Source organism: Thunnus maccoyii, chromosome 12 (assembly GCF_910596095.1).
Source record: "Thunnus maccoyii chromosome 12, fThuMac1.1, whole genome shotgun sequence".
NCBI lineage: Eukaryota > Metazoa > Chordata > Actinopteri > Scombriformes > Scombridae > Thunnus > Thunnus maccoyii.
This window is the reverse complement of record NC_056544.1, coordinates 32,508,316-32,519,963: the sequence shown is the minus strand read 5'-3', so window position 1 is coordinate 32,519,963 and position 11,648 is coordinate 32,508,316.

Sequence of the window (11,648 nt, the reverse complement as noted above, 5' to 3'; positions counted from 1 at the left end):
ACAATCTCTCCTGTGCGAGATGAAGTCAGTGGAAGAGAAGGAGAATCTGTCACACTCACATGTACCTATGATACAACCGAGACTATTCCTGCACTTCACTGGTACAAACATCATTCTGACCTTCAGGCACCTCAGTTTATACTCTGGAAAGGAGCAAAATCAGCGAGTGGTCTTGATCATATTCCTGATAAACGATATAAATCCAAAACAACAGCTACATCAACTGAGCTGACCATACAGAGTCTAACCCTGGCAGACACAGCTCTCTACTACTGTGCTCTGCAGCCCACAGTGATAGAAAGTGTAGAAGAGGCTGTACAAAAACCTGAACACAGATATCTGACTACTCTTCAAAGAGGAGGGAAGTGGTATTCAAACCACAGCTTCATATCAGATGGATTCTGCTAATTCCTGTTTTATCAGAGTCACTGTGGTTACAGCTGCTAATGAAACACTGTGGGAGGATTCACATGAGCAGCAAATCCACATCAATGACAAACCAGCTGGATGATGCTTCAAACACAAGACACCATCAAACATAAAGTGACATAAAACTGTGTGTTGAACAAAAACCTGAAGTTACTCGTCGGGTTAAAAAGTGAATGTAATGAAAATATGAGAATGTTTGTTTCATACTGTCAGTTTTTATCATGAACTCTTTAAGTCCTGCCGTAAAATCATAATTTGACATTAAGGTCAATCTTTAAATTGTTCAATATTATATTTCAGTATCATATTAGCTATGAGCTAATCAGTATGATGTGATGAAAAGCACATTGAACACATTATTAGTCAGAGCTGTGAGAGCAGGGAGGAGGAGATTAAGGGAGGAGCAAAACTGTCACTGAAGTACAAAAACCTTTTTTAGTGCCAAAATTAAAAATATCCACCTGCAACTGACCTATTCAAGAAATATAACATGCAGTTCACTTTATCCACCAGTCTGTGCTCCCCCTCTTCTACACTCTCTAGTTTTAAACTACCAACTGTTGCTGAAATATCTGGCCTCATTCGAAAATCCAAATCTTCTGCCTGCCAACTAGATCTTCCTCCTACTCACTTGGTAAGAGCCTGTCTACCCCACCTGTCCTCTCTAATAACCGACATCATACATTCCTCCCTTATTTCTGGTCTTGTTCCTTCATCTGTCAACACAATTTGAATAATTTCAATTTCAAATTTACCATTTCTCTCTTAAATACTCAAAAGAACAGTTGCAGCTCAGATTCAGGTTCACTTGTCAGACAATAACCTGTATGAACATTTTCAGTCTGGTTTCCGTCCCTCCCACAGTACAGAGACAGACTTGGTCAGAATCACCAATGACCTGTTGATAGCAGCAGTCTCTGGCCTCTCAACCATACTTGTCCTCCTGGATTTGAGTGCAGCCTTTGACACCATGTCACATACCATCCTCCTTGACAGATTAGCTTCCACTGGAATCACTGGTATCCCACTTTCCTGGTTTCATTCATATCTCTCTGGTTGCCCTCATTTTGTCCAACTTGAAAATCTAAAATCCCAGTCCTTCCCTGTTATTAGCGGTGTTCCTCAGGGCTCTGTCTTGGGCCTCCTTCGTTTTATCATTTATCTCTCACCACTTGGCCATATTCTCAGAAAATTTGGAATAGAGTTCCGCTGCTATGTGGATGACACCCAGCTCTATCTGTCTACCAAACCTACTTCCACTCTTGCATCCTCTTCCTCTTCCGCTTGCCTGCTGGAAATCAAATCCTGGCTTTCACATAATTTCCTCCAACTTAACAGTGATAAAACAGAGATTCTCCTCGTGGGTACAAAATCTACTTTATCCAAACTCACCAGTTTTTCACTGACTATTGATTATTCCACAGTCACCCCTTCCCCCCAGGTTAAGAGTCTGGGCATCATCCTTGACAGCACATTATCCTTTGAGCCACACATCAATAATATCACCCTGTCTGCTGACTTCCACTTACACAATATCTCTCATCTCTGTCCGTCTCTTACATCCAACAGTACCACCATTCTCACTCATGCTCTGATTACATCCTGTATTGATTACTTCAACTCTATCCTTTCTGGTCTTCCTCACAAGTTCCTCCATAAACTTCAACTGGTTCAAGATTCTGCTGCCCGTATCATTACCAGAACCTCTTCCAAAGAACATTTCACCTCTGTTCTCCAGCAACTATACTGGCTTCCTGTTAAACACCGTATTGACTTTAAGATTCTGCTTCTCACCTTCAAGGCCCTTCATAAGTTAGCACCTTTGTATCTCTCTGACCTCCTTCACACCTTCACACCCTCCTGTACTCTCAGATCATCCTCTGCCATTCTCCTCACTACACCTCCTGCCTGCTTGACAACCATGGGGTCCAGAGCCTTCAGCTGTGCTGCCCCTCACCTCTGGACCTCTGTCTCCCAGACATACGCAACACTGATTCTCTCCCAACCTTCAAATCCCGTCTCTAAACGCACCTTTTCAAAGTGGCTTATTCCCTCTGATTGCTTTATTCAAATCAAGTTTGCATTGATGATGATTTTATACTTCTATTTACTATTTTAACCCTATTTTATATGATGCTGCTTTGTTGGATTTATTTATGTTGTTTTCACTGCTGTGTGATTCATTTTAATTTGTGTTTGTAAGGTTTTTTTGTAGCAGTGACAGGAAACACCAAAACTCTGTACAAAAACCTTTGGAGCAAAGACGACAGAATACTCCACAACATCCACTAGAGGGAGTCACACACTGTTAAACTTCAGTGGTCTAAGTGTTTGTTTTATAAAACTGAAACTCTGATGTTAATGAGCTGAACATGAATAACAGAGATATGATGCAGCAACAAACAACCAGACAGTTATACATATATAATAACAGTATAATGAACACAAAGTAGTTTATTTCTGTTGACTGTTCAACTCAGTGATTTTTGAGATGTAAATAAATAACTTTCTGATATCAGTTAAACTCAAAGAGGAACAACAAGATCCTCCAGTGTGGACAAAAGTGACAACAGAACATCTCAGATACAGTTTGGATCATTTCTCAGAGGCACATTTGTTATTAACACACAGAAAAATGTGATTGTTGAAGTTGAACCTCACTGATCACAGAATGTCAACAGCTGGTTTCAGAGCCCCGTCCACTGAAGTTCAAGTTTGTTATGAAACAGTCTGGATTTGTTGAAATGATAAAATTCTCAGGAAAAGTGCAGAAATTAAGACGAAAGAATGATGGAGAGTGATAAACTTACTACTTAAATACTCTTTAATAATTCAAATTCAAAAGCCAGACATCAAATTTTATAAAGACCTCCAATCTAGCGACCCCCACTCCTACCAGTACAAAGCCCTTCAGTGCCAAGAGTTGAACAAAGATAAGAGTCCCCTCTGCCAGCTGGTCCTGAAGCTCTGCCCTCACACACCAGGGCTTCAGGACAGACACCAAACAATCTGGCCCAACTCAATCATCTCAAAACAACAAGAAGATGATATCAAATATTGGAACCAAACCACCGAATCACAAAGTAAATTTGAATTGTATTTGACCCTAAAGAGAGAGTACATGGTGGCAGAGTACCTGACCACCGTGACTGATAGAAAACTAAGGAAAACACTGACAGACTGAGTGGACACAGCCGGGCCATAGAAACAGGTCGTCACAGGCAGAACAGGCTCCCCAGGGAGGCCAGGCTGTGTTCACTTTGTCATAAAAGAGAGGTTGAGACAGCATCTCACTTCCTGTTATACTGTGAGAAATATAAAGATTTAAGAGAGAAAAAATAAATCATATATATCCTGAGTTGATCCATCTCCCCGACCCTCAGAACCTGCCTCTATGTGGGGAGAGAAGTCAGTGTGCAGTAATAGCTGCAAAATATGTTAAATATTGTCATACTTTAAGAGAAACAAGCTCTGTACTACATGTTTCTGTGTGATTACATCTGTAAAAAAAAGCCTTTTATTATATTGTGTTTGATATGATTGTTGATATTTGCATATTGTATATTTATTGCTAATCATCTGTCAATGTTAATACTTTTCTGTAGTGTTTTGGTAATATAGGTTTGTGATCTGTCATGTCAATAAAGCTTATTTGAATATGAATTTGATATGTAGTTGTATGGTGCAACACTGATGACAATAAGGTTTTGGGATGTTAACTTTGTATGTGAGCTATTGTTGACATAAGTGAGAGTATCACACAGTAACTCTTCAGACAACTAATCTAACAACAGAGAGGAAACCACCAAGGATGTCCTTTCTCTCCACTGCTGTTTGATCCTTAAAGCTCAAACTGCTTCACACAACCTGACAGTTTGGTCCAGAGGATAAAAAAACAAGACACAGGATCAATAATTATTTTCATTGATTATCTAAAAGCAACAGATTTAGGTTGAAGCTGATGTTTAACTGCTTAAATTCCAGCAGGTACAATGACATTCACCAAAGTAGAGAAGTTGTCCTGTAACACTCATTGAGACATTGTGTGTATTTGAAGTAAACTAACACTCAAGACTTTATATAATGTCAGAATTCAGAAGCTCAGTTTCTTTAAGTTTCCTCAGAGACACTTTGCTTTTCATCTCTCCCTGATCTCACTTTGGTTGGTTTGGAACAAGAATCATCAAAAATCATCAACTGTTATGTAATTTCATCTCAACACTTCCACAATCAGTAGAGCAAATCATTTCTACATGAGACTTTTTTATACTTTGTATGTTGGTTTCATATGTTTGACTCAATGATAATGAAGAAATAAACACTATTTATATCCAACATGAGTGAAAAATGATTTATATGATGGTAACTGCAGCATCAGAGTTTCCAGAGTTGAAGGTAGAGGAAGAGTAACTGAGAGAAGTGAAAATACAGATCTAAGAGGAGACGGAGAGATTCAGGGAGGAGCTAAGCTGTTACTGAACTATAGAAGAGAGACGAACTTCCATATTCAGCAGAGTTCAATACACAAACCACAAACATTACCTTCATTCAACATGCTGGCATTGGACTATTATGTATTTTCTTTAGTGTTTCTAGTCATTCTGACAGGTATGAAAGTTTCTGCATGAAAAAAATTCAATTCCACTTTTGTCTGAATGTGATTCCTTGATCGTGACTTTAACATGTTATAACAGAGTTATCTCTTCCTTTAGGTGTCAGCTGTCAAGAACTCACTCCAGTCAACAATGAAGGGAACAGTTTAGAAGGCAGCACTGTTACTCTGTCCTACACATACTCCAAAAAAGCAACTGGTTCTGATCAATTCTTCTGGTATCGACAATATCCGGGAAAACCACCAGAATTCCTCATCTCTCACTCAGGAACAGGAAGTCTGATATCAGATCCAGTATCTAGACTGTCTTTTAAAGTGAGTGAAGATAAAACCCAAATGGATCTGCAGATCTCCTCTGCTGCAGTGACAGACTCTGCTCTGTACTACTGTGCTGTGAGGCCCACAGTGACAGCAAACCCACAGTCTCTGTACAAAAACACAAGCTGACACACTGACAAGCTGCTGGAAGCCTTTTTTCCACACTGTTGTACTGAACTTTTTACCTCCACTAGAGGGCCACATTATCAAGTAGGCGGTGCACTACTTCTGCACTGTGTTCAACCATTCTGTCAATAATAACTGCTGCTGTGAAGAGAACAATTCTCAGACTGAATGTTGAACATCAGATAGTTTCTCCTGTTGATTTAAACCTTGTTGTAGAGATGGAACATTGGCTGTGGATTATTCTTGCTGCTCTTTTCTTTGGTAAGATAGAAAACACATCATGTTTTTATTTATCTTTTCATTTTGAATGTTCAGAACATAAATCTCTGTTTTGATCAGTTTGTGTCCACAGAGTAACACTGTACAGTTGACATTTTCCACTGTCTTCTCCTCTCAGCCTCATGAACAATGTTAGTCTAATGGCTTCATTTTCTCTATTTTTTCCAGGACTAATAGCTGGAGACACAATCTCTCCTGAACAAGATGAAGTCAGTAGAAGAGAAGGAGAATCTGTCACACTCACATGTACCTATCAGACAAGTTATACTGATGTTTGGCTTTTCTGGTACAGACATCATTCTGATGTTCAGGCACCTCAGTTTATACTCTGGAAAGGAGCAAAATCACAGAGTGATGAAGAATATATTCCTGATAAACGATATAAATCCCAAACATCAGCTACATCAACTGAGCTGACCATACAGAATCTAACCCTGGCAGACACAACTCTCTACTACTGTGCTCTACACACACAGTGATAGAAAGTGTAGAAGAGGCTGTACAAAAACCTGAACACAGATATCTGACTACTGTTCAAAGAGGAGGGAAGTGGTATTCAAACCACAGCTTCATATCAGATGGATTCTGCTAATTCCTGTTTTATCAGAGTCACTGTGGTTACAGCTGCTAATGAAACACTGTGGGAGGATTCACATGAGCAGCAAATCCACATCAATGACAAACCAGCTGGATGATGCTTCAAACACAAGACACCATCAAACATAATAAATGGACACTGAAAACACTGTAAAACAAACTCTTATTAAAAATTCAAGGTATCAGATTAGAATGACATCATATGTAACTGATTTATGGAATTAATGTTTTGTCTACTAAACAGATTTAAATGATGTATATAAATGACACTTTAGAGGAGTTTTCCATTCAACAGCATGAACCCAAATCACACAGCAGAAGTTCAGCAATGAAACAACAATATTTGTTAAGTAACTTTTGTTCCTTTAATGCCAATTCTCTTTCTGAATCTAAACTCTTTCTGACTAAAGGTCACGCAGGTTTCAGCTTTATAACTTTATAACTTGTCAAAGAAGAGACACAAAGTTGTATTTCAGTCTTTTGTAGTTTAAGAAGCATCCGAATCTCTTTCTGGTTGAATTATATAAGTGTTGTGGAGTTATGAAAGATCAATCACAGCCTTTTTGACAACAGACTGCTTTTAAATACTGTTATGTCTTCACACAGTTTATACAATGTGTGATTGGTCCATCACATTCCAAACTAGAGCTGCAACTAACCATTATTTTCATTATCAATCAATCTGTTGATTTTTCATATCCATTAACAGATAAATTGTTTTGTCTATTCCAGAAAATTGTAAAAAATGTCTGTCATAATTTCTTTGTAGGAATTTGTGCACTCAATATCTTTATGAATTATGAGTTATTATTGTGCACAACTCCAACATTAAATTATTCGTCCAGTGACATAACTCATATTAGAGTAGGTATAATAACAGGGAAATAGTCCTCCTTGTTGGCCACACAAGAAAGGTCAATTAGAATTATGATTGTTATTAATCTTAATTATGATTTTGCAAGAGTATAAGGTCTTTTAAGGTTAAGTGGCTGAGATGCAAGCACAAGACAATAGAAACAAGTTCACTTTAGTTACATTCACATTTATTACTAATAATAGTACTAAACACTACAACATTTTACAGACAAGACACAAGAGGGAAAGAGAAACTGGTACACAAGGCTATGGCTAGTGAATGATTGAAATGCATGATGCAGCGTTATCTATTGTGTAGTTGGTATGAGAGACCTGATAAACAGATGAGATGACTGTTACCTGAGAAGCAGTGAGTCAAATCAATGGTACCACAACTGAGTTCTGAATTGCCAATTGAAATGAGAAATCATGAAAGCAGCAGGGTTTAAGCAAGTTGGTGAGGGTTTTGTATGAATACTTGCTTGCTCTCTGGGGTGGCTTCTTACGGAGAATCGAGTCTGATGTGCTGGGGTGAGGAGCTGGAGTCTGGATCTTGTAATGATGAGTGAGTCGGCCGGTCTGAGCTTGAAAAATTCCCATTGGAAGAGAGCCCCTGGTTTATGCTCTCATGCTCTCCTAGGCTTGACCCTCAACTCATGATTCTAGATTCTGAGGTTTCACCTCCTGTTGTTTTGATTCTGCTGCTTCCGTGACACAGAAATATAACAAACATAATCAGTAACAAGTTTTAGTTCAGACAAGCTGTTCTTTTTCGTGCACACAGAAAGACATTTTCTGACATTTTAAATAGTTGGAGCGAGTGTTTGGCCTGAGGTAACTGTCAGGAGCTCCAAGTAAATATGATGAGTTTGTCAGGAGGCTGATGGATCTCAGTGTTCAACTCAAACTTAACAGAACTGAAAGCCGTGTTAAACTGTGATGAAGTTCATGATGTCATTGATAGTTCAACAACCTATGGAGGTGATTTCCTGGCCCCGCCCACTGAGGTTCAACTCAACCAATGAGATTCTTTCTGTCTGCAGAGCAGAAATGTTTGAGGAAGTAAAATCCCAATCAGCTTGATGCTGAGGAGGAGGGCTGTGCAGCAGAGAGGCTGTTTAGTTTCTTCATTCTACTGCAGTGGAAGAACATTGATCATCTGCTGTCTGTTTGGTTTCAACAACTCCAAAGACATGTTGCTTTACCTCTTTATACTTTTATCTCACTTTATAGGTGAGTGTTAGAACAGAGATGAAAGTCTCATTTTACCTGATGTATTAACCAGATATCTGTTTTTCATGGCTGGATGATTTTGTGGAAGTAAATTCACAAACAGAAAGAACATGTTGGGTTTTTAATGCATTTTAAAATGATGAAAGATGACAGTAAAAGTCAAGAACCTCTGTTGAGTCTCTTTTAAAATCTCTTGCAGACTAACTGACATGAATGACTCATTTTGCAGCCATGGGTTCCATGAACAGCATAAAGCCAGAAAATACTGAAGAACGTGTTGCAGAGGGAGGAAACATCAACCTGACCTGTAAATATGAGGGTTCTATCTACAATATCCAGTGGTACCGACAATACCAGAGATCCAGACCAGAGTTCCTGCTCTATATCACAGAGGACGGATCGATTTATCCAACTGTTTCTGATTTCTCAGCTTACATTAACATAACAGAGAAAGAGAAACGTGTTCATCTGCAGATCTCCTCTGCTGCAGTGTCTGACTCTGCTCTGTACTACTGTGCTCTGCAGCCCACAGTGACAGGAAACACCAAAACTCTGTACAAAAACCTTTGGAGCAAAGACAACAGAATACTCCACAACATCCACTAGAGGGAGTCACACACTGTTAAACTTCAGTGGTTTCTTATCAAACAGTCTAGATTCTTTTCCCTCATGAGACACAGTTGTGATGAAGAGTTTTACAAATGAATGTCATTTGACATATGAGTCTCCTCCTACTGACTGCAGAAGTGGCTGCATGGCAGAGAGCTGTTTGATTCCAGCTGTGAACATCAGACCAAACACAACTCACAAAACCACTCAACACTTATTCAAACTCAACATTCACTTACAGCATTTCACTTGTGTAACCATGGAAACACTGGCTGTCATTTTACTGTTTTCAGCTCTTGTAGGTACGTATGTTTTTGTCATTGTGTGATATTTTCCAAATGATGGATATTTGACTCTGGAACAGAACTTTAATACAACATGTTTCCTTCACTAGGTAACACCTTGGAAGATGATTTCTATAGAAATCAGTCAAATGAACAGTTGATCAGTTTGTGTCCACAGAGTAACACTGTACAGTTGACATTTTCCACTGTCTTCTCCTCTCAGCCTCATGAACAATGTTAGTCTAATGGCTTCATTTTCTCTATTTTTTCCAGGACTAATAGCTGGAGACACAATCTCTCCTGTAAAAGAACAAGTCAGTGGAAGAGAAGGAGAATCTGTCACACTCACATGTACCTATGACACTAGTTATACTTTACCTGAACTTTACTGGTACAAACATCATTCTGACCTTCAGGCACCTCAGTTTATACTCTGGAAAGGAGCAAAATCATACAGTGGTTATGATCATATTCCTGATAAACGATATGAATCCCAAACAACAGATACATCAACTGAGCTGACCATACAGAATCTAACCCTGGCAGACACAGCTCTCTACTACTGTGCTGTAGACACACAGTGATAGAAAGTGTAGAAGAGGCTCTTTGACTTTTAACTCAGTATGAGAGTTGCATTGCGTTGTCTTTTTGTCTGTTAAACTGGTCTTTGTGTCTTTATTGTGTTGTTTATGGCTTTTGTTATCTTGATTGTTCAGCACTTTGGTCAACTTGTTGTTTTTAAATGTGCTTCATCAATAAATTTGAGTTTTATGTGTTTATTAGTCCTGACATGTAACACAAATACAACATTACTGATATTTGTGTTTGACTAAAATGTTCTATATTATATTTTAATTGATTATAAACAGTATTTTCTTATTGATTGATATTATATCAATCTGAAAAGTACATTGAACACATTATTAGTCAGAGCTGTGAGAGCAGGGAGGAGGAGATTAAGGGAGGAGCAAAACTGTCACTGAAGTACAGAAAGACACAAACTTTCACTGTGGTGTTTCATACTAAACAACACAGACAGTTTCTTGTTATCTTCAAGATGGTGTCAATGCAATTAAGTCTGTTTTCAACTTTGTTTCTGATCACACTAACAGGTAGGTGACACACTTAATATTTACTTCTATTGATGTTTGATTGAAAACTGAGCATGAAGTTGTATGTATTCATGTTATGAGTCTTTGACAACATGTTATAACAGAGTTATCTCTTCCTTTAGGTGTCAGCTGTCAAGAACTCACTCCAGTCAACAATGAAGAGAACAGTTTAGAAGGCAGCACTGTTACTCTGTCCTACAAATACTCCAAACAAGCTGATAGCTTTGATCATTTCTTCTGGTACCGACAATATCCAGGAAAACCACCAGAGTTCCTCATGTACATCTCAGGACTGAACAAAACAAGACCAGCAGATTCTCTGAAGTCAGAAACCAGATTCTTTACTGGACTGTTTGAAGACAAGCGTGGAGTCAAACTGCAGATCTCCTCCTCGTACAAACAAGAATTAAATGATTCCCCAAAGTTTATGCTGCGGCGTTACAAGTCTGGAGGAGGAGATAATACTGCAGCTGAAGAACGGATTGATGCTAAAATCAACGGGACATCAGTTCCTCTGAAGATCCAGAAGCTGCAGCTGTCTGACTCTGCTGTGCACTACTGTGCTCTGCAGCCCACAGTGACAGGAAACACCAAAACTCTGTACAAAAACCTTTGGAGCAAAGACAACAGAATACTCCACAACATCCACTAGAGGGAGTCACACACTGTTAAACTTCAGTGGTTTCTTATCAAACAGTCTAGATTCTTTTCCCTCATGAGACACAGTTGTGATGAAGAGTTTTACAAATGAATGTCATTTGACATATGAGTCTCCTCCTACTGACTGCAGAGGTGGCTGCATGGCAGAGAGCTGTTTGATTCCAGCTGTGAACATCAGACCAAACACAACTCACAAAACCACTCAACACTTATTCAAACTCAACATTCACTTACAGCATTTCACTTGTGTAACCATGGAAACACTGGCTGTCATTTCACTGTTTTCAGCTCTTGTAGGTACGTATGTTTTTGTCATTGTGTGATATTTTCCAAATGATGGATATTTGACTCTGGAACAGAACTTTAATACAACATGTTTCCTTCACTAGGTAACACCTTGGAAGATGATTTCTATAGAAATCAGTCAAATGAACAGTTGATCAGTTTGTGTCCACAGAGTAACACTGTACAGTTGACATTTTCCACTGTCTTCTCCTCTCAGCCTCATGAACAATGTTAGTCTAATGGCTTCAT